Source organism: Lagopus leucura, unplaced genomic scaffold (genome assembly GCF_019238085.1).
Source record: "Lagopus leucura isolate 7727_CA_CO unplaced genomic scaffold, USGS_WTPT01 Super-Scaffold_100030, whole genome shotgun sequence".
NCBI classification, from domain to species: Eukaryota; Metazoa; Chordata; class Aves; order Galliformes; family Phasianidae; genus Lagopus; species Lagopus leucura.
The window spans coordinates 745,191-768,575 of record NW_024962281.1 but is presented as its reverse complement, the minus strand read 5'-3'; the positions used below and the strand labels follow the sequence as shown (position 1 = coordinate 768,575).

Here is a 23,385-nt window from a genome sequence, read left to right as displayed (position 1 = left end):
GAAATGCGAAAGCCCCTGCCTGGAGGACTTCCAGTGATTTTCTATGGGCTGAACTGGTCTTGAGGAAAAAAAGAAAGAGTAAGCCACCAAGAAAATCCCAAGCCTGACTCCACAGCCACGCTGAGGTGTCTTGCACCCACAACTCCTGCGAAGGAGCACACTGAGGGCACACCACAGCTCCTGATGCAGCCCCCAGCTCATGGAACCTCTCCAGCACCAGTGCTCCACAAAGCTGAGCCCTGGGGGCAGCTCCCAGCCCAGGAACCCCCCCTCCTAGAGCAGAGGTGCCTGCACACACCCAGCAGGGCGCTGAGCTCCCATGCTGTAGGCATGATTCTGGTGCTGTTTGATGGGATGTGCACACGCATCCATAAGTTGCAGCTCTCATTTATTTCCCCCTCTCCTTAAATCACACTGTTGTGCCCAATGCACACTGAAAGCAGATTTCAAAGTCATGAAGTCTTCAGAAAATTACATTCTTGTATTCCAGCCAGCCCAACTCAGTTTGAGGGAATATAGTACTTTGATAACATGGTTAAGGCTTAGTGTGGCTGGATGAGTAATAAATTGGCCAAGAAATGAAACTTATTTGAAAACTATCCCTTCAGGAGATAAACTCTTTGAAGAAAGCCTTCTCGTTCTCTAGAACTTACAGAGATAATCTGAACTTCACAACCACCAAGCCAAGAAAGCACCACACCAAAAACCCAAGTTTCTTCTATGTGCTTTCAAAAGCACGCAGAGAAATTGGGGCTAGGCAGCGTGTGACAGCTCTGCCAGGAGTAGGAGACCCTTAAGCAAGGCTCTCAGCAGCAAGAATCCTGCAGATCTCCTCTCCCACAGCAGTGGCCTGGCCAAGTGACGCAGGAGAGAAGCAGCAGAGATGTGCCGCCCGCTCAGCTCCATCACCCCCAGCCCTGTGCCCTGCACCAAGCACTAACTGAGCTTGCAGATCTCTGAGACTCTGGACATGAAGTTCCCAAACCAACCTAGTCCAAAGCAGGACAACCCCATTGTTCACCACTATACACAACCAGGAATCACCTTCTTAACACCATTCTACAGACCGTTTCAATAAGCTTACACAGGTTCCTGAGCCTAGGAGCCAGGCTCCCTACTGTTGGGCACCCAAATAACTTACATCCTGTTCCATCCTCTGCAGCTCCTCAGGTCTCCACTCACACATTCCTGCTCCAAGCTCTTCCCAGAGCCCTTTCCCTACCCCCCCATCCTTTCCCTTTTTATCCAAGCTTGGTATTCAGTTGCCATCAGCTGACCTTCCAGGCCTTCAATCTCTCCTTGATCTCCTTCACCTGCACCTTACAGGTGTATTTCCCTCACAAGGGCTTGCATTGCTCATAGAGAGGAATTAGTGTCTGCCACGGAGGTGGAGCTTCTGTCACAGGAGACAGTATTTTCCTATAGGAAACACATGTATTTATAATTAGAATTTACCTTCAATATCCATTAAAACCACAAAAATGGAGGAGCGGAGGCAGCGTTGGCTCTCTGGCAGCCCCTGCACAGCAGGACACCTGTGGCACATGCTTCTCACCTCCCTGTGCACTGCTGTGTGGGAAGGGATGCAGAACACACCCAGAACGTTTCAAGGCAGTCTGAGAGTCTGACTATGGCTTGGATGCTCATCAGCTTCATTTGCAGGATGCATATGAAGATAAATGCAACAATATATTCTTGGAAGACTATGATTCTGATAAGATTAGGGATGGTAAAATATTGGAGCCCTGGGATTAGCAGCCTGCACTAATATCACAATTGTCATCACGTTAAGGCGACCTCAGGAGAATGGAATATTGATACAACTGTGGTGCGAAATCAAAATATTGTCATTTATAAAGGGGAAAAAAAATGTCCCTGGCGCTCAGACAGCTAGTTAGCGTGAGTGCAGCACATCCAAACCGCAGTGTTAGAAAAGCCCCAAGAGATGTGATATTCTGCAAATGTAACTGCTTAGTAGAGTCAAATAACAAGAAAAAAAAAAAGAAACCCTTTACCACACTCCTCAATCAGTTATTTAGATAACTGTAGGGGCCTTTTGTTCCATCTGCTTTTCCTTTGGTGCTTTTTACTTACTGTGCTGAGAGGGCAGGCTGCAGTGGTGGGGCTGCAGCGCGTCCCCTCTGGGGCTGGGAGGGCCGATGTGGGATCACCTGCTGTGCAAACAGCTCCAGAGCCGTCCTTCAGCAGAGAGATGAAGGGGCTGTTGTCGTGCTGATTATAAAAGGGATGCGAACTTTTGCTCACACAATCCATTATAGAGCTGACAAGCAAGGGAAGAAAGCAAAAAGAGGGCGTGCATCTCTGTGGCTCGAAGGGAAAAAGAGCAAATTGGTATTTTACCCACTGATATTTAATCCAGCCTCAAAGCCTCATTATTACAGTCGCTGGGTACAATTAGGATTACAGTAGTGGGGTCCATGGAGCACACAGTGCTGCGGCCATCCCAGCACTCGCTCTCAGCAGCGCACCGCTGTAAGTGGAAACGCAAACACCCTATGCTCTTATTGAGGTTGCAATTAATGTATTTGGGAAAGGAGCCAATGAAAGTTATTTTTTACAACAGTGAGCCTTTATATAAAGTTGGACTACTTAAAAGCATGCATGCCATGTAAAGGCAGAGAGGGAAGTGTCACGCTTATTTATGAACAGTCAAGCTTGAGTAGGCTTTCATAAAAACTCTCAGTAATGGTTTCTAACAGTGAGGCTCAGCGTAAGGGCCAGAAGTTCATGTCTGCTGAGGGCCCAGGGAAGCACCCTTGAGGCTATGCTCTGGGCGCTGGGACCCATTGAGGCTGTCTGCCAGGACCGGACACCCACAGCTTGGCAGCAGCATCCATCTTCCCCACAGACCATGCCCTCTGCTTCGGCTCCATGCAAAATAAACCCAGCGAGTGCAGTAGTGGCTCCTGCTTGTCCTCCACAATGGGCACCAGAGCACAGCAATGGAGAATGTTCACACCCAGAGGCATCCGGTGTCCCTGGCATTGAGCACATGCAGTGAGTGCCACCCCCACCCCCTGACAGCCGCCCATGGCCCACAAGTCCTCCTTGCCAGCATCCTCACCCCAGCGGGATGTGGGGACCCGCAGCCAGCAGGCTGGGAGCGGCCCCCAGCAGCATGAATCAAAGCAGCACCCGATGCTTGGTGGTACTCTTCGTGTGGAAGTATGTTATTAATATTAATAGAGTCACAATTGGATGAAATGTGTTTTGTGTAAGGAGGATTAACTGTACTCAGATTCAATTGGCCCATTGCAACACAGCGGGGTTTCAAATCCTTGGCTTTGCAGGCAAAGGATGGTTCCCAGGGCTGTGCTTTGCAGGAGGGGCTCCTGTGTGTGGGCAGCCGCAGCTCCCAGTGGCAGCAGGCACCTGCTGGGGGCTGAGAGGGCAGGGTGAGCCTCACCACCCATCAGGAGGAGATGACTGATTTTCTGTCAGCAAAATGAGATCCTCTTCCTCCTCCTTGTCTGGGGTCCAGCAAGATCAACAAAAAACTCCAACAGACCGCGATGATGGGCTTTGCACGGCGTCACTTTGTGGTTTGCTCCAGCAGAATGACACACTTAGGTTGGGACAGGGAGGCTGTGGGACTTCCGAGGAACAGGGCCATTTTTCAGAAAAAAGGATGTTTACCTGCGCTTTCTCTGCTGCTAAGGCAACTAAAAGACAGTGCTGTTCTTTGTTTTTAATTGAAGTTTTTAGCATTCATCTCAGTCGCTGTACTGACTTTTTAATACATGAATAACTGTTATAAAGCGCCGATATTTTGTACTGCCTGCTCTGCATTTACTCACTGCAACTTGCAGAGCTCTCTCCAGCGATCTGGGCTGCGGGTTTCCAGCAGTGCCGTGCCACATAATAAAACATACCAAAGTAGGGCAGAAACCCCCTGCAAGAACCCGCTGCATCCTGAAATGAGTGTGTGCACAGCTCAGAGCAGGCTTTATCATTAATGCTTACAGTACTCACGTATAACAAGGAACCTACAGCAGTTCAGAGACATCCTGTGAACATTAATTCTCCGAATGCCCCCTAATGCAGCCAAGTATCACTTTCTTTCTTTCAAAGTGCGGAGATTCATTCGTGAGGATCAGCCCCCACTGCGGCGATGCGCTCCAGCTCAGAGCCCAGCAGCCCCTGGCTGCACAAGGTGCAATACGCAGGGCTGCCCTGCATGGCTGGTGGTCTATGGGGGCAGGAGGGGTTTGGTTGGGCAGTGCTGCCCACTGGGACGTGCAGGGCAGGCGGCACCGCACAGAGAGCAGCCAATGCTGGTGGGGAGCTGAGCAGCAGAGCATGCAGAGCGCAGCACACGGTGCATTTACAGGGACCTTTCCCTTTAAATATTTTGCATACTAAATTTTAACTAGCTTCCCTCCCTGCACACACACCAACAAATAAATAAACTCTGTGAACCGAGTCAGCCATCGCTCCAATCAGTCCCAGCTGTTATTTCCCCTGCTCGTCCTGTAAGGCCCAGTCGGCAGCACTCAGCAATGGGTTACACATGGCCTCGTGCGAGGAGACATGAAATAATTGCTTCAATCTGAATGAAGAGGCGCTAATTTTGTTCATGCATTATTCAGAATGACAGGGACATTTCTGTAATAATTCCTGACTTATTCAATATTCTGGAGAATGATGGAGAAAAAACTACATTTGCAGCCACTGGAGACAGAATGAACTCCTTTGTGCTGAACCTCTTCCTATTTTTCTTGTTTGTTTTTAACATTTCCGCATCAGAATTTATAGATGCCACTTTTACAGCTCAGATTCAGTCTGACTGCAGGTGTAAGAAGGACGCTCTGTAAGGCAATGTGACCTATGCTGATAGCTGGTGTCACTGGAGGATAAATGACTTTTTCATATTTCTTCTTCCACTGTTTATCTCAGAAAGAAGGAAAAGGTTTCTTTGGCGCCTCAGCAAGTAACACATTTGGCAAAGGACTCTAAGGAACTCAGTTTGGAGAGGACACCTAAGATGTCAGTGATCAGATGCACCATGGGCTGTGTGCCCATGGACATCGCTGCTTAGCACTGCCCAACATTAAATGCTGTGTTCTGTTGCAGTGGGATAGAGGGAAGAATTAAAACCTTAGATGAATTTCTTCGTATAAGCCTCAAAAGTTATACTGGTGACTGAGCAAGATTTTCTTCTCAGATTTTCTGTGCTTTAAAGAGCTTGGGCAAGGAACAAAGAATGAACTAATTAGACTCAATGTACAGTTACTGTTACAAAAAATAATGTTCAAAAAGTATCCAGAAATAGCCTGCTTGTGATGAAAAATGCTGATTTCTATGTGTGTGAGTGAATAAACCTGAACAGCCCACGAGATCCGACAGCTGCAGCCACCGGAGCACGGCTGCCTGCTCCTGCCTCCATCCCATTCACAGAGCAGGGCTCAGGGCAGGTCAGGAAGTGCAGGAGGACACGAAGATAAAGTATGCGGAGCCTATTTACAAGTACTTCCCTTTCCTCGCATCCTTATCTAGTTTCAACAACCCTTATCAGCATGAAATTCCCACCGCCCTCAGAGGCCGCAGGCAGGGAGTGAGGCAGAGCGGAAGGGGATGCTGATGGGGAGGGCACTGCTCTCGGGCAGGGGATGCTCTCCAGGAAGGGATGCTCCTGGGGAGGGGAAGTCCTGGTGAACAAGTGGGTGCCAGAATTTAAACTCGAAATGAGAAATTAGCAAATGAATCAAAGGATGCACAGCTCAGTTTTGTCCCGTGGGTAAGCTAGGAAAAGATACACCAGGTTGTCTGGTCAAACCCAGCCAAAAGGAAAGAGCCAAAAAGCTGAGCAAAACCAGAAAAATGAAGCCCTTTCTCAAAACCTCAGTTTTGCAGAACTGCTTATTAGGCATCAGACACTGGCCTGAAAAATAAGACTTTTCTTTTCATAGCAGATCTGTGAGTTGGCAGATGCCTGCCACTGCTGTACCCACGTGGCACCAGGTGCCACTCCAGCAGTTCTCAGTGACTAATTACAGCCTTTGCAATTACTGCAGTACTACTCCGATTATTCAAAACAATTACGTTTTGTTCACGGACTGCTGAAAACTTACTCTGCTTATCACACTGCTGCCACAGCCGAACAACAAAGAGATGGAGGGTGACCCACATTTTTCACTCGAGCAGTCAGATGGCCCTTCAACTAGGAAAGCTCAAGAAACTTCTGTAAGGGAATGCACGGCTTGTAACATCTCCTTCCCATCAGCAGAGCTTGCTCACACAAGCTCAGTGTTCGCTCAGTGCTAGAAGTTCACTAGAAGTTCTCCATGGAAAATGTGCAAGCTACAGGAAGGCGAAGCCTGCAGGACTGAGCGGTGTCTCATGGACAGACCACCCAGCTGCGAGGGCTCTGAAATGTCTGCTCTGATGCATTTCCCAGTCATGAGTATTTTACTGCAATTTAAGGGCTGAAGTAAAAACAACATATTGTCTTAAAACCAAAAGAAACTTATATGTTGGATGAGTCTTGGAAACAGAGCTAACGGAATTCATGAAATTCATGATTTTTTTGAATTCATGCAAAAACCTGAGCAGAGCATGAACAGAGCTCAGCTCAAACTGCATTTTTCTACAGTTCCTACCCTCTGGAGCCAGTCCATGCAGCCCGTAATGTGGGACAACGGCTTAGTCCCAAATCTAACCCTTATGCTAGCTAGTATACACTGGTTGGCTCCAACCTCAAACACAAGCGCGTGTTGGGTAAGGAATCAGCTATGCAGGACAGTCTGTGAAATGCTCCGAGTACAACAGGCAGTTTTGTATAGCACTCACTGAAAGCAAGCCAGACATTCTTCAGGAACGTATACGCAGCTATTCTCAGTTCCCTGGCCCTGCCTGAACCTCCGGTGTGTGCAGAGCGATGAGCCCTGGCGCTGGGACAGCCTGCTGTGCCATGTCTTCATGGCTGTGCCATGTCCCTGCAGCTGTGCCGTGTCCCCGTGGCTGTGCTGTGCCCACATGGCTGCAAGGGGAGTGGGGCATACCAGGCCTGAGCTGCCACAGAGGCTTCTTTTCCATGAACAGCCCCACAGCAATCTCTGGGTGCATGATGCAGCTCTGAGCCATCACCTGGTGATGCCGAGCCCTCCCTGCGTGGCTCCAGGATATGCAGTTCCTGTTACAACCAGGTGCTATTGCTGCTCATCTGGCCTTGTTTCCTCACTCAGCTGAGGAAAGCAGTCCTATAGATTTGCCAGGTAAGGTTTTATTCCTTTAAAGAATAGATTCAAAAAGCCATCTGGAGTATTTTTTTAAAATCAGATCGAACTCCTCCAGCTGTTGTGTGACCTCATCCTTTATTAATTTCTGTAGACTTATATTTACCATTGAGATCAACCCTACAAGTGCATAATTTCCTGATTTCTCTCCAGCTCCTTTATTAAAGATCGGGGTTAGATATCTGCTCCCCTCGAGTCCCCCGATAACCCTTCCTTCTCCCACAGGAGTGGTTAAGGAGCGGATGATGCATCACACATTCCTTTATAGCAACAATAATTGTTCTGCTTCGGCACTGACTGTGGTTACACACTGCAGTTTTTCTGAAATTGTTTTCCTCCTTTCTCTTATTGCTAAGGAAGATATTGGCACCAAAATGTGATTTGAGAGCTCATGTTCTTATATTTTCCCATACCTGTCAGCACAGTGATGGCACCACTGACATCTGTGTAACCGAATCCAGCACTATAAACAGGAAGCAGAAGTGACAGCAGCAATTTCAATAGGGGCTTTTCTTCTGCTGAAGCCATTATTTCAGACAGGGCGTATAAATCACACTGTGTCTGGAGTGCTCAGCTTCAGGTTGACGGCAGTCCTCGGCTGTGCCCTGGCCCTTTCCCTCCTGTCAGTCTGGCTGTTTTCCCCGAGGCACGTTTGGAGCCGACAGTTCTGTTCTGGGGGGAGGAAAATGGGGTGGTGACAGTCATTAAAAAGACAAAAAGATTATTTTTGTGCCTGTCATGGGACATCTGTTCCTACAGAAGCTATTTGTATGCACTCTGCTCCTGGGTATGGTGTCAGTTCTGCTCACCAGGGTCCCCCCTGCCTTGGGCAGAGCCCCCTGTGTCCTCATGGAGGTTCCTCCAAAGCTCCTCCAATCCTCAGTGTGGGATACACAAAACATGAATCAGGGCAAGCGGGCTGCAGCCCTGTCAGCAGGGAAGGCTGCATCAGGAACACAGAGATGGGCTTCAACGTGTCCATGGGCATAAAGTTGGGTGGTTTATAAATATTTGCATCCTATAATTGTCTTCAGGATAGATCAGCTGGGTTAAACCACACTGGGGCCGTTCGTCTGTGAGGAACAGCAGAATTGTTAACAAGTTTCATTTCCACCACTCAAGCAGCTAATGGGCCATCTCAGAGTCTGATCACACTTGTGCTTCCCAATGGCACTTCACCAGGGAGCGCCTCTAATCTGACATGTTCTTTCAGCACTGTCTGTGGGAAATGGCTTTCCAGGCTGTCTGAAGGTTCTGAGATGCATCTCAGTGGTACGAGATGGGACTCTTGAGGGATGGGAAGCAAAGCATGTGGCCCTCACTGGTGGGCTGAGGAAGAGAAAGCAAAGAGCTGAGAACGGTGCGGGTTTGGCTCCTAGTCTGAGAACTTCCTGGGAGCAGGGAAGGCAGTGAATGGGGTTGGGTCAGAGCATCCAAATCTTCATGTTTTTCAAAAAGTTCTTCTCAAGTAGTGAAGCTGCACCTGGATTTGCATTTGATGGTTCATTTTGATTTTAATGAATCAATTCCAAACACTCCCTGGTCTGAGGAGGAGAGCAGGGAAAGTAGCAGCCCACAGAGCTTTCTTGAAGGCACAAGATAGCGACTTAGGATACGATCAAATGTTTAAACTTTCTTCTGTATCTATCCTCTGTTGGCTAGGAGGTACCTTTTCAACATTTGAACCATGTTTCAAAGTATTTCAACACATTACAGAGGACTGCAACAGAAGAAGAGAAGAAGCTTGGGGAAAAAATGAGGGCAACACTTCCCTATAGGTTACATAAACTATGATGCATTTTTGCATTTAGGTGCCAAAGTCAGAGGGATATCAGCCTGAGATCCTGACCCCAGGAAGGGTTGGGTACCAATGGTGGGACTTGGGCTCAGTGCCATTTCAGAACTCCTACTTCAGAATGAATGAATAACCACCAGAACCTATCCAGCTCTGATAGCAGATTTGTTTCTTTCTAATACGTCATAGGAAAAAAAGATGCTTATCCTAAGCAATACTGAAGGCCCTCGCTTCTCAACATGCTGGGGAGCATCATGTTTAGCACCTTTCTATATTTTGAGCACATTTAATCAATATGGGACTTCACAGCTGAGTGCTAAAGCCTGTCCCCAGCGCTCGGTTGCCATTGGCCTCATCTCCAACCCGGAGAGGACTCTGTGCTAAATGCTCCACTCTGACTCCGTACATCTTGGCCCAGGCAGAGAAGACTTGTTGATGTGGTTGTGGAAACACAATGTGAGGTAGGGGATGAAATACCAAGGGAAGATTGGAGGATTTTAATAATGCCTATTTTTATATCTACTGGATGCCAACCATCTGAGCTAATAGAATATAATTGGAAGACTAGATTTAGTCATTTTCTTTATTATTAGGTCTTGATGTACTTCTGTCAACTCCAAAATACTCATTACATGTAATTAGGGAGAAGATTAGAGTGCTGTTAAGATGCAGAATAATGATGCAGCTCAACAAGGGCCGGTGGAAAAAACAACCCACTTAGGAAAATGTCTCAAAAGTGCTGAACAGAAGAGGGCATTTAAAAAAAACAGGGAAGATGAGAGCTGGTGCTAAATAATAAAGACGAGACTTTGAAGCGGGAGAGAGTTGATACGCGGAATCAAAGCATTTGATGACTATTCCTCCCTCTAAAATGAATCCCTTGTGTTTATTTGGATGGTTGAAGTAACATCAGTGAGATAATTCCCAAAGAACCACCCTCTGTGTCTTTTTCATAAACTCCCACCCTAAATGGCATAATTAATTTCACAGTTGTATAGAGGAATAATAAAAAAAATCCATCCTTCGGGAAATAGGTGGTAATTTCTATCTGATAGAAATTGTGATTAGACACAGCATATAAAACTTTCTGATAATTTATTCGCCAGAAATTGCCATATTATACCTATCAGGGGGCTGGTGATATGAAACTTAACAAGCTGATATTTCACTCTGATTTCCTTGAGCGTGGTCCAATTTATTAAATCAAAATTGTAGATTAGCTTTAATATGAAAAAAGATTTTTGTATTTCAGAGTAATGTATGTCAGAACTCAAGGAAGAGATAATGGCACAGCTAATAGAAATTAAGCTGTAAGTAGAGCTGAAAGGCAGATAAAGAAGCAAGGGGAGATTTCTGAAATTTTTGAAAGTTTCTGTGAAACTGTGGATAAAAGACAAGGAGACCAAGCCTGCATCTGCAGCACCGCATCACACAGCGCATCACAGGGTGCTGCCAGCATGGAGATCTATTTCTAGTTCCCTCATCAGCTCCCCATATGACAGTAGAAGAATTATTTCAGAACTGCATCCCTTTTCCAACCGATGCACCTTGAATAGCAGAAGAGCTGCTTAAAGCCAGATGCAGGATCCCTGCCAAACACGGCCCATCCCATTGCAGCACAGCAGCCCCAGAACCACTGCAGGTGACGCCCCCAGCACACTGCTAGCAGAGCCTGCATATGTTTTTTTGTTTGGTCGCTTTTGTTTTTGGTCACCTGGGGCTATTTTGGGAGGTCTGTGTATTTGCTTATCCCTCAGCAGAACGCAACTGGTAAGGAGAACTGGGGCCAGAGGGGGCCAGGAATGGTGTGACAACCACTGGGGACCCCAGGCGCCCTTTGCTTTCCTTCTCCAAATGCGCAGAGCAGTGGGCACCATCTGGCTTGCCTGCCTGCAGCTGGAGAGGGAAAAGCACGTGGGCTCTGCAGCAGCGCAGGAGGAAGCAGAGTGTGATGGCATTGATGATGATCACCACATGAAGGAAGTGGGGCTGGGGATGAACCAAAGTGCTTCCAATTAACCCCAGAATGGGCCCAGTGGGGCAGTGGTTGCCTCGGGATGGAGCAACAATCCAATGCCCCCAGTCCATAGTGCAGAGCACAGCCTGGCACGGCATGGCATGGCACAGGGACTGGGCAGGGACTCGGCTGGATTCTGCTGCAGCGCAATCAATCCCTGTTGTTTATAAGTATCTGTGACTCACAGACATTTTCCCCACTCCTTAATTGCCAGTTTCCTGAGAAACCATTTCAGTCAGCCAATAGGATGCAGAATTATGACTTAGCGACTGGATACAATTGGGAAAAATAAATACGGCATTATTGGTAAATTGAACAGCACTTTTCTAAGTACATCACGTATTTATAAACAACACACAGATCTGCAGGCGCTGAGGAACCCCTTGGTCTCACTGAAGAAGGACTGGGATGGGAGGACAATGATGGGGAAAAGCCAAAGGGGACCTGGCTGCACGAGGGCTACCCAGCACCCCAGCCTGGCCACCGACTGTCCGGATTTGGGTCCCATCTGCAAAATGGGACCAACAGGGTAGGATTCTGCCAGAACAGCTGATCTGGACTCAGGTTTCAGCACTGATCCCCATCTTTCCCAGGGCTCTGCTCTGCCCATCCCTCTCAGTGCCTCTCCTGCCCTACGTACCCGGGCATGGGGTGGTGCTGCAGAAACCTCCCTTGCTTTTCTCCATCCCGGTTTGAGCCTTGAGTATCCCAAGGCATTCTGGCTTTCTAAGTGCCCTTGTGGGCTGGTGCTGTGATTTTGATAAACAAATTAAAATCTTTGGAGAAGCTGCTATATTGTGTTATTATTTTTATTACTCTGTATTGCTGTAAAAGTGATGAACGAGGTCTAAATAATAGAGATAAGACAATCTTCATCTCCAGTATTAGTCACCGCTCAATTACAGCTTCATTCAAAGCCATTAATTGGTAGTAAGAAATAAACCTGTGAAGCACAGCACGCTGTCTCCTTTATTCTCTTAATACATGATTGTGTTTAGGAAGCCTGAAAGTCTTTATTAGCAATCACTTAGTAAAACCACTCTAATAGTTGTTAAAAGGCTAGGAAACACAATGCCAGTTAATTTGGGGTGATATTGTAGGGAACTAGGGGAAGGAATATAAAAAGTATGATGGCATAAAAGAGAACAGTAAGTTGGACTGAAGCAAACCGCCTCAAGAGCGTTTTGCATCCTTCCATTTACTCCAGCATAGAAATCTTGTATCGTCCCGTGCTGAAGAAAAGGTCAGGAAGCAGCCTGGTGAAGTGCTGTGCAGACAGGCACAAACTACAGATGGATGTACGGGTTCAAATTTTTCAAACCCAGAAAGTAAATCAAGATGAAAACAGTCCCACAGCATCAGAGAACCTCAGACTTATGAAAACCAGAAAATCACAAGCTGAGACATTTCTTGCTCAAAGCCCTGCAAACCATGAGACATGTTTCATATTGCAGGCAGCGAGCGGCAGCCCGGCTCCCAGCGCCCGCGCTCAGAACCAGACCCAAGGACAGAAATGGGGCACGGAGAGCAGCAGTGGGCACAGAGTCAGGGAACGTCCCGCATCCACACCTCGTCCTGCAGGAGAGCCAGGGAATCCCTGCCAAAAGCTAGACAGCTTCAGGAGCCAGCGCTGGCGTGATAAGGAGTGGAGCGGACAGTGCGGCATTCCCAGGATAACTGCAGAGCCTCCGTTCTTTCCACAGCTGACGAACGCATGCAGTACGTGCACGGCGAGTCCCGGCCGCGCCGCTCTGACCGCGCTGTGCCAACCATGGGGCTGGCAGCAGTGCCAGGCAGAGCAGTGCTGGGCACCCGATCTGCGGCCGTGGGCAACCCTGCACCGCCAGCTCACGGGATGCCGCCCGGCCCCACTGTGGCTCTGCTCAGCCAGGACAGAGCTGGGACCGATGCAGAGCCGTGGAGAGCTGCGCCCATATCTAAATAAACACCTCTGTTCCTGGAAAACGTTGTCGAAGGGGATATTAAAACTGTCTCTTCCAATTCTGCCCTGGGAATCTTGAACCGGTCTGTCAATAAGGCCACATAATAATAATCAGATGTTTCAGCTTGGCCTAGATAAATGAGCTACGGGAGAGAAGCCAGTCTGCTTTCATTCATGGAAGTTAGATGCCAGCTGGGAATGAAGAATGATGATAAAAACCAAATCTTTTCAGTTTTATCTAAACCTTAAAATTAGGAACCAAACCAAAATATATGTTCTTGGGCAGAGCCTTATTTAGTTAGTTTAGGTTTGGTTACAGAGGTTGGAATGAAACGGATGCAGATATTTACTTAGCATAAAATTGCGTCCAGTGATGTCAAGGAAGGAACCCCTGCAGCCACACTTCCCCAGCACCTTTCCCAATTCCTCAGCACTGCACCACAGAGCTCAGCAGCACCACCCACCGCCATCCGACCCATAACATGCATGAGCACTTGGCCTCTCTGCTCCTAGCGTGCAAGAGTATGGATCATCTACAGTTAGGTGGAGGCAGAACCTCATTGTAAAGCAGGTCGATGCGTTCTGTGACATTGAATTTTGTGAAGGTTTGTTTCAAAGCTGTGTGTGTCTGATATCAAGTCTTTTATTTCACTCTGATGCTACAGGCGGTGAATAGGCTGGGAGGGCCACCCCCATAGCACGGCATGCGGTGTATTTCCTGCCACTGATGTCACTTTCATTGGCACCCAGAGCTGAGTGGGCAAGGGCTCCCCGAGCAGCAAAGGCTTGCTGGAGAACTGAGAGGAAACTGAGAAGAATGGGTTCTGAGAATGGTATCCTAAGAGATTTTGAAAATACCCATTAAAGCAATGTCTGTGTTGTACGTGGATACCTAAGCCTGCAGCCAAATAGTGATGATGACATGTACTGGCAACCAGCTATTCAGTAAAAACACATCAGAATTTGTGCTAATCTCATTATTTAATTGCCTTCTGTCTTTAGATTTAGACTGAATACAAACAAGCAAACAAAAGGAATCGCTGCGGAGCTCCAGGGTTAGTGTAAACTCATGATCAGTCACTGAAGGAATTTGAGCAATCCAGGTGCACCAGAAATATGTTTTATGTTTACTGCAGATGGGCTGAGGGAAGGTTTATATTTGCAATAAATGTTTAATGAATACAGTAATTTCGGATGGGCTGACGGCCACGTGGAGCTGTATGAGGCTCTGCCACTCGGATCTCACCCAGGCTTGAGCCCCATGCTGGGTGCACAGACAGCTTTTGCAGAAAGCAAACTTCATGCAGAAGATTTTAAATTGCCATAAAGATCCTGATAGTGCCTCAGATTGTTTACTTTAGCTAAAATAATTGTTTAGTAGTTGTAGATTAATATTATTTATTACCATTTCACTGAACCCTGCAGGACCAGATCCTGTCCTTCTGTTACTGTGCACAGAGCAGCCTCCATCCCCTACAAACCCTGACATGAACTGCATGCAGAATCTGGCTTGAGCTCTGAGTTGTAGCTTGCAACAAGAACTGTCTTTTTGGCATTCTGAAGACTGAAGAGAGCAGCAGTTTGAAATTATCATCCATCACACAGGAAAACATGCAGCTATAAATCTGAAGGAGAAACCTCCAGGCATGAAGCTGCACAAACATTTTGGCTGAAATCCACCATTAGGACCGTCAGAGTAAATATTAAAAGGAGTTCTACATGCAGCTAACGTATCTGTTTAGATTTCTTCTGCTGAAGACGCATATTGAACAGTGAAATGGGATCTCTGAAAACATTTTTGCTCTAATAACTTTATAAACTCTGCTATATATTGTATGTATGACGAGTTGGCCTAGAACTACTTCTGTGGGAGATTACTGGGAGAAAACATTACCATATGTCAGTAGAATGGCAGCATCCCATAGACACTCAAGAGGATCTCAGGTTTAACCTAGCTCTTATATTTATAACGTGGCAATGCTTCCATACTTCATATACGGTACCCCTGCTTGTACAAACAACATTATGGCAACGATTGTCAAAGACACTTACAGGATTCCAATGAAAATAAAAGTAATTTTCCTCTTCCATATTTTCTGAACACGCTTCTGCCAGCACGGCTCTGCTGGGGAGCGATGGCAGCCCACCATCCCTGCGCCCTAAGAGCTTTCCTGGTGTGAGCCCGCGTGGCCGCTCTGCAGAGCTGGCCTTCCTGCAGTGCCTTCAGACACCTTGGCCACCACGAAGCACGTTCAAGGGCTCTGCAGCGTCCCCCAGACATTTGGAGTTCGCTGAAAGAGTTCTCAGAAGAAAATAATTTCCCTCCTATCGACATCTGTGCTCTCCTCCTCGCTGCTCAGCCCGGCACCACCCCTGCTTCAGCACATCCAACCAACGGTGTGGGAGGCGACTGGGATCACTGGTTCTGAGCACTGCCCACCAAAGGCAGTTCAAACTCAGGAAAACAGCACCTAAATACAGCCAGCAGCGTCACCGGGGGCCTGCAAACAGTGACTGCTCCCAACAAATGCAGGTGGAAAATCTGAGGAGAAACTTCATTTTGTAAGGAAAATAAACGGTTCCCTGCTCTAGTAGGAAAGTCTTTAAAATAGATCTCAGTATTTTCCATTGGCACGATCGAGATCGATACGGCTGATTTAATATCACTAATTAGTATCTGTTCATTTTTAATCAAATGAAGTTAGAGGCTGGAAAATGTTTCTGCTGTTTATTTGACCTTTCTGTGCAAATTCTATCAGTTCCCTGAGGACAGAGCATCTACTACTGGGGCTGCAGGAACAGCTTCGTTTTGTTTCCTTGGAGAAATAGCTCTGGTAAATGGCCAATGAATGGGGATGAAGAGCTACGCTATTTTCATCTTCAGGTCCTGCAAGGAGGCCAAGCTGACGTACCCCAGGCAGTCGGTGCTAATAGCCTGTCTTTCAGTGTTTCTATATGAAGTGATTTCACTTTGTGACTGTGGTGAGGTCTAGTCTGGAAAATTAATTTGCGTTTCTAGAAATAATTGTCTGTAAGTGCTGAAAGAGCAGACAAACGGAGGCCACGTTTCTTGTTTCCTGCGTAGATTTTCTGTGCTTAAGACGGCCTTCTTTCCTACTTCCAATTTATTAAAACCCTTTATCTAAAGATGAGGGCAGCCCTGTGAACTGCCTGCGGCTCCCAAACCGAGCAGCACATGCACTGCCAGCACAGCCCTCAGCTGGGGACCCACTGCAGCCAGGAGCACTGCCTGGGGACAGCAGAAGCCAAGTGGTGGTGAAAGCCAGGGGACACAGCCCAGCACAGCGGAGCCCCGGCCACATCACCCCTGCAGGAGTGTTTTTAAAGCGGCACCCAGCGCTTGTCTGGTTTTGGTGCAAATTGTTTGTGAAAGTTGTAAATTTTGAAAGAAATTCGAAAATTCCAACCCTGCCTTTTCCCTTCCCTCTGGAAGGATTGCTCCTCATTGGGAAAGAGTTTTTCTGCCTCACGTCACTCTTCTGTGACACAGACCTCAGAGTGGGATCTGATGCCATAGCTGAGGGCTGAGCAGGGCTGTGAGCTCTGATCCGTGCCCTGACCTAACGCCAGGGTGAAATAGTTTGAAGCACAGCTTATGATACCAAACCTGCAGGCTGGCAGGGCAGTGTGTGTAGGTCCTGATCCTAAAACACCGTTGCTCCTAAAAACTGGCCTTGTATTCCCTGTGATGTGGAGGCAATGAGCTGTTCCTCTGGCCTGAAGCTTTCGTGTTACAGCGCTTGTGTTGTGGGTAACCATAGAGAACGTGCAGCACCATTTCCCACTGGTGGCTGTTTCTAATTACAGATGTGCTGGCCTTATTGCACAAGCTTTAGATGCATGCTGCACAGATGGGATGCTGGAGACCAGACTAACAAATGTCAGTTTCCCATCATTTTGGTGTTTCTATTTGCTCAGGTTCATTTAGAGTAAGTGAGAAACCCAGAGAACGGTGCCTCTCCACATCCATGTGTGAGAGACAAAGGGAGTTGAGAATTAAGAAAACCCACACTCTGCTTTCTCCATGATAATTTCAAAGTGCAGGGGTTGTGTTCATCTTTCCTCAAGTCCACCCATGGATTTTGGTGTCCAGATGGTGGTTAAGATCCACAGAGGGCATTTGTGTGGCAGGGGCAGCAGGGGCTGCCGTGCTCCATCTGCATTCCCACATCCCTGCCTCTCAGAGGAACCAAGAGCATCACCGGCAGCCGATGCTGAGGTGTAGGTGGGCTCTGTACTGCTCACAGCACACCCAAGAGCTCCTGTGAATGGATGGTGGCTTTTCAGCCAGTTTGTAAAATAGCTGGCTTCAACAACAACAACAAAAATCGACAAAAAACTGTTGACTAAACACTGCAGCCTCTTTTCTACGTGTACGAACATGTACTATAGATGAGCAAATGGTTTAATTTGTACCAGACCAAACAGCATCAGCCTGTGCCTCTGCTGTCAGTCTCCTCATTAAAGCTGCTTCATCAGTACCAACATGCAACAGAGCCAGTGTTTTTGCACTGCCCCAGTGGCATGACCTTATGTTCTTTACCTTGTCTCAGCTTCTTATTTACCTTGGCCCCAAATCCACATCTTGACTGCTGCTGCTTCCACCTTGCAGCATTCTCCTACTCCGGAGCTGCCTGCACTCAGCCCAGTCCATGAATGCTGCTCACAGCTGGGACCAGGACCAGGACCAGGATTGGGACCAGGCCCCTCCTGCAGAGCCACAGGGCAGTCCCTGCTGTGACTGCACACACTGCATCAACCAACACCACAAACCCAAGCTGCATTTCAAGGGCAGCCGCTGCTGTGCTTTGGTATTTTTACTTTTTTTAAGCAAATCTGTGAAGACATCAGGACTTCAGGGCTGTTGCTGATCTGGGAACACCCAGCAAGGATTGCATTTTCTGATTTGAGGGAGAGGCCCCTGCAGCTCCTAGCAACAGAGAGCATCTCTGCAACTCGGGAGCAGCCCAGCTCTCCCAGCACACACATAGGGAGCAAACCAAGCTCAAGAAGCCCTTGGCTGCGTGCTGCAGCCCCTCTGAAGTCACCGCTTCGCTTTCTGTCACTTTTCCATCACAAGGAGCTCACAATATGCTGCTGCTTTGTGTTTTCAATTAAATGCAGTCAAATCTTCCATCAGTTATTTCCGTTGGCAGCCCATGCTACTGTCCCAGATTTCTCCCTGAGCACTCTGATGCTGGCACAGATGACAACTCATTTCTCACTTGAGCACAGAGCCTAAATACACTTTACATGGTGCAAAGTCCACAGTTTGTCCTCAGCTAAACATAAAATTAAAGAATGACCAGAGAAAATGATGAACAGACAGCAATATTTTCAGTTGGCTTCCAAACACACGAGAACCATCCAAAACCCACTGTCTTTATAGCATTCCCTTTCATCCAAGATGGAAGAGAAGCACCTCTACCCAGAAGATGCTCCACTCTCTTTTCTGCACGGTGGTACAGAAGTGGATTTTTAGGTGTCTTTCGATCATCCAAATGAAGACATCAAACAAGTTAAGGATTTCTGTTCCTCAGAGCTGTCACTAAGAGAAATGTAATGGCTCTGGAAATAGGGAACAAGTGAATTGCTCCCTTTCTTGCAAGAGATTAAATATACGCTATCCAAAAATAGCTAATGTACATACTTTTCTCTGGAAAATTGAGACAACTTCCAAAATCAAAGGTGTCAGCCAGGGATAGAATTGATGCTGCAGAGGCAGCACAGCCAGTCAATGGAGCTGTGAGCACTTTTCATAGCAAAACATCTCCAATTTTGGGTATGATCACGAACCCAAACTTCACTCAGGCTCACAAAGCTTCCAACCAAGCTAAGCCATATAAGAGTGAGCTTCAGCAGGATGCTGCCAAGCTGTGGAGCTCAGTCCTTAGCAGGTGAAGAAGAATTAATTGGCTCAGTGCTTTTTGGAAGCTTTCCTTCAGCCCCCTGTGAGCACCTGGCTGAAGAGGAGGTCATTGGGTCCCTCTGCACAGGGTAAAGTCAAACCATGATTTTGCTAAACCTTAACGTGAGGCTTATGGACAGAAAGTCACACATTCGCTATGCGTGGCAGAAATTGGCAGGTATCTCCAGCATGTAGAAAATTTAGTCATTCACAGAATATATTTACGGTTGCAGGGGACAGTAACTATTTCCAGACAGGTTGATGATTAAAAACTTCCCTTTGCAGAGGCGTCTTCAGCCTGAGAAGAAATGCCATGGCTGCCTCGAAGAGCTGGCAGCAGCTCATGGCTCTGCACGGAAGGATTCACTGCAGGTAAAGCCCTGAGCAGAGTTGTCCCAGACAGGGACTGCAGACCCCATGCAGCCTAAGCCACCTCTGGCTTCCAGGAGGTCTCATCCTCTTCCTCAGCACTACTAAGATGTGTATAAAACAGAAAACTCTTCCCACTGCCCATTTCTCACCCGAAGCTACAGCTTTTAGCGACCACACAACTGCCACAGCTACTAGCACAGATGCCACACACACAGAGCAGAAATCCAGGCAGGGACACAGAGCAGTGAAATACCAGGACCGAGAAAAACGTCAAAAGTTTGATCCAGAAGTGGTTTCAGTCAACCTTCCATTTGGTTTCCTCATTTCTTTCCCCCATACTTGTGCCCATTGCTGCTCTGGCAAAACCAGCATGTTTGCCAGGGTTCAGAAAGGGCAGAAATCAGGTGCCTGGATGCAGCTGCGTGATGGTAAGCAAATTGGGTGGGTTTTGTTTTTGAAATCTGATCTTGTAAGCACATGTTTGGTACAGGTCCTCCTGCTCCCTACAGCAATAGAGGGAGGGCAATAACAGACCAAAGAGAGCAATCACTGTAAAGAAGTCAGAAAACGGCGCTGCTTGTAAAGCGCTGCTCACTGCTCAGGGGTTCCACAGGCTTTCAGAACCGTAAGATTGCTCTGGGATGGGAAACCAGCCCTGCTGCTCTCATGTGATCTCAGCTGGAAGTCCACGAAGGTCAAAGAAAGAGCCATGCTGGATGCAGTGCACTTAGACGGGACTTGATTTAGAAAGTTACATGGCTATAACCTTTACAAACCCCGCCCTCACTGCTCAGCCCGGCCAAGGTCAACGGATTTCATTTTCTGAAAAGTATCCTCGCCTGGAAAAGCTGCTGTGAAATAAAACCCAGGGTGGTTTTATTTGGCAAAAGCTCATCAGGCAAGCTTTTCACATCCTAAAGCCAAAATCAGTTGTGCGGTTTGCATAAATATTCTATTTTAATTCCAACCTGCAAAGTTATGGGGATTGGGAAAGTAACTCAAGCTCTGGCTCATTTCTATCAGGAAATAGTAACTGGTGTCTATCTGCTATTAGCATTGCAGATGCCTCCAGCTGTTGTCCTAGGCTTGCAAAGCCACCACAGAGCAGGACAGCCTGCTGCCACCTAACAGCTGCCCTCCATCCGCCATGGACCAAACTCTTTCCCATGGCACCACAAACTCTTCCAAACAAACCATGGCCAGACTTCCCTGCTTGCGCACACTCCAAGCCCTGCACTGAGCACTGAGTCTTCCCCAGTCCAAATAGAACGTCTGAAAGGAAAGACAAACGTGTTGAAGATAAAGCACGATATTTGTTCCCATTTCACATTGATTATTCTGAATATTCAAAACGCTGTGCGTGCAAATTTTAGTGTGGAAGGAGTTATTTTGGGATTGCTGCCTCTCTGCTGCCCGTCCCCCCACATCTCCAGCATGCACTGTGCTGCAGTGGATGGTACTAAAATGCTGATCCTGATCATTAAAAGCTGTCTGCATATCTGCTCATTGACTATAGAAAAGCAAACGTAAAGAATGACTAATACTGCAATACTGCTTTTCTTTTTTTTTTCTTAATTAGAAAGTGAGCAAATTACAAAATTTATAAAGGTTTTAAAGGTCAAAGGCACCATCAGCATTCTGCATCAGTTTTGCTGTTAGTCAGTGCACTCATGGATTCAACAGAACAGCGCTCCAGACAACATCTCCAGGCAGCGCACGCTCCTCGCCCGCACAGTGAGTCATTTTCTGAATGCTCAGCTCTTCCTTCAAGTTCAGTTGAATAATATTTGCTTAAAACTCCTAATTCTTCTCGGTGGAAATGAGAGCCTTGGCTCAGCCCCGGTGCATAAGGCGGCTGCAGCTCTGCTGCTCTCAGAATGATTGCCCCATTTTGGCAGCAGAGGAGAAATGGAGCTCAGAGACACCGTGGGCAGCACGGCAAAACCGAGCGACGGGGGAGAGGAGAAACACTACAGTATGTAGGGAGGTGGGGCCACGTCCTCCGGGGGCTCAGACCTTGACGTGGGATATACATTACAAAGTGTGCTCAACTATTTGCACATTCGGTTGAAACTTAGTGAAAAATTCCTTTAGAAAGAAGGGAGGGAACATTTGGTAACACTGAATCGTTTAAATCCAACTTTTTTTTTTTTTTAAATCCTTGGAAATCATACAGAACAAAAAAGAAGAAGTGGTCCAGTCCCTTCTCCTGCTCCAAGTCAGGATCAATTATCGTTAAGTCATTCCTGATAATACCTGCCAAACTTCTTCTTAAAGACTTCCCATGATGGAGTTTCCTTAAGCTCTGCTGGCAGCCCACAGCACTGCCTCGCTATTTTAATCCCCAGCTAGGTTTTCCTAATGTCTAGCCTAAATTGCCCTCACTGAAATGGGATGTTTCATCAGATCTGCTTTCCTGAACAGAGAGCTTGGGTGTACTAAAAGGGGCCTGCATACAAAAGAAATAATCATTTTGTTTGTAAGAACCTGGTCCATTAGAAAATAATACAGATCTTTACTGCAAAAACCCAAAGGAATAGCCTGACTGTTGCCAGTGCTCATGTGAGATATGAGAGTCCAGGGAGGCAAACTGCTGTTTGGAGCACAGCGCACAGAAGAAAGAAATCTCACATTCTGGAGTTCTGAGTTACTGCTGGTCAGTGGGTTTGTAACCCAACCCAAAGAAGGCAGCTGGGAAAGAAGAGCAAAGGAATTTTAGAACAGATCTCCAGACTTGGTGGTGAGACATCGGTGAGCTCAGCCCTGCAATGGGGGAGAGGGGCACCCAGCAGGGCTGGCCCCATTGCTCCAGGAAAGCTCCAGACTCGGGGCGGGGAGACGCCCTGCTCCTCACTGACCTCCTGGGGACAACATCCCCAGGCACAATTCCACCACTGGCCATGAGGGCCCATCAGCTGGCTTCGGATATTGCTCTTCCCATGCCTTGTGTGGGGTACAAAGCATCTGAGCCAGAAAGGCACGGGGTGCTTCAGGCTGGCTGTGCTGCTGAGTGGGGTCTTGGGAGAAGCTGGGCATTTTCCGCAAGAGTTACTGACACACACTGAAAACACAGCGGCTGCATCCCACAATAACCATGAGCAGCCCCTGCAATAACTGCAAACAGCCCTTCATGGCCAGCAGCAGCAGGGGTGAAAAGCCCACCTGCAGCAGCCCTGCCACGATGCCCTGAAAGGAGCAGCCACAGAGTGGGACATTGCCAGCCTCAACCTGCCCTGTGCTGCAGCAGGGAACGACAAGCAGACATGTGCAGTAGCAAGAATGCTAATAGACAGGGCACGTGTTTAACAAGGACAGCTTGGGGATTAAAAAAAATCCAGACAACGGCAACACCACCACCAGAAAACTCCAAACTGAGCAAGCCAACCAAACGTGATGCTCTCAGGAGAGCAGGACAGCCGTGTGCTGGGGCTGCACAGCCATGGCCAGCCCTGCCTCCATCGAATGCAGCGCAGGGCTTCGCTGCTGCTGCTTCCGTCTGATCTGCTCATCTCCATCCTAAAATGAGTCCGCGTTAGCATGGCAGGGTGCGAGCAAGTGCACACAGATGGTGCAGAGTGCAGTGGGCTGTGCAGAGCACTGTGAAACAGAAATCAATTTCCTTACAGTCAGTGGAAGCAAGCCAGGGTATAGCTACAGCAGATGAGATCAGAACTGGGGCCGCATTATTTACTAACTACAATTAGGCAGTGCAGAGAGAGTAGAAGGTCCTTCTTTTAATATAGACAGTGATTTAGTTCAGTTCTTCAGACAGTTGAAATAAAACAGATAAATAGTACTTAAATCAAGAAGTTAAATAGATGACAGATGCAACGATTGAAACATTGCTGTATGATTCTCAGCCTGCCTCCCTTCTGCTTCACACTGTGATAGAGACAGTTGTTCTCAGACACCTTGAAGTAATAGAAAATGCTTTGCTACTTTAAAAGCAGTCTAGGAGAAGAAAATTGCAAGACTATTTTCAGGTTAATGAGTAAAAATTGCAAACTTCAAGATGAAGGTGACACTAATTACTAAATCCATGCAGCTCACAGCACTTTTTCACCCTGCATGTCT

At 47.4% G+C, this 23,385-nt stretch overlaps 1 long non-coding RNA gene across 1 annotated transcript in view; it reads right to left on the bottom strand.

Moving 5' to 3' along the window:
- Window positions 1–23,385, bottom strand: part of LOC122185758 — a 69,779-nt gene that overhangs the window by 13,959 nt on the left and 32,435 nt on the right. Inside the window, exon 4 of the long non-coding RNA XR_006180971.1 lies at window positions 7,670–7,928. This is a non-coding gene — a long non-coding RNA (uncharacterized LOC122185758). The remainder of the gene's footprint in view (window positions 1–7,669; window positions 7,929–23,385) is intronic.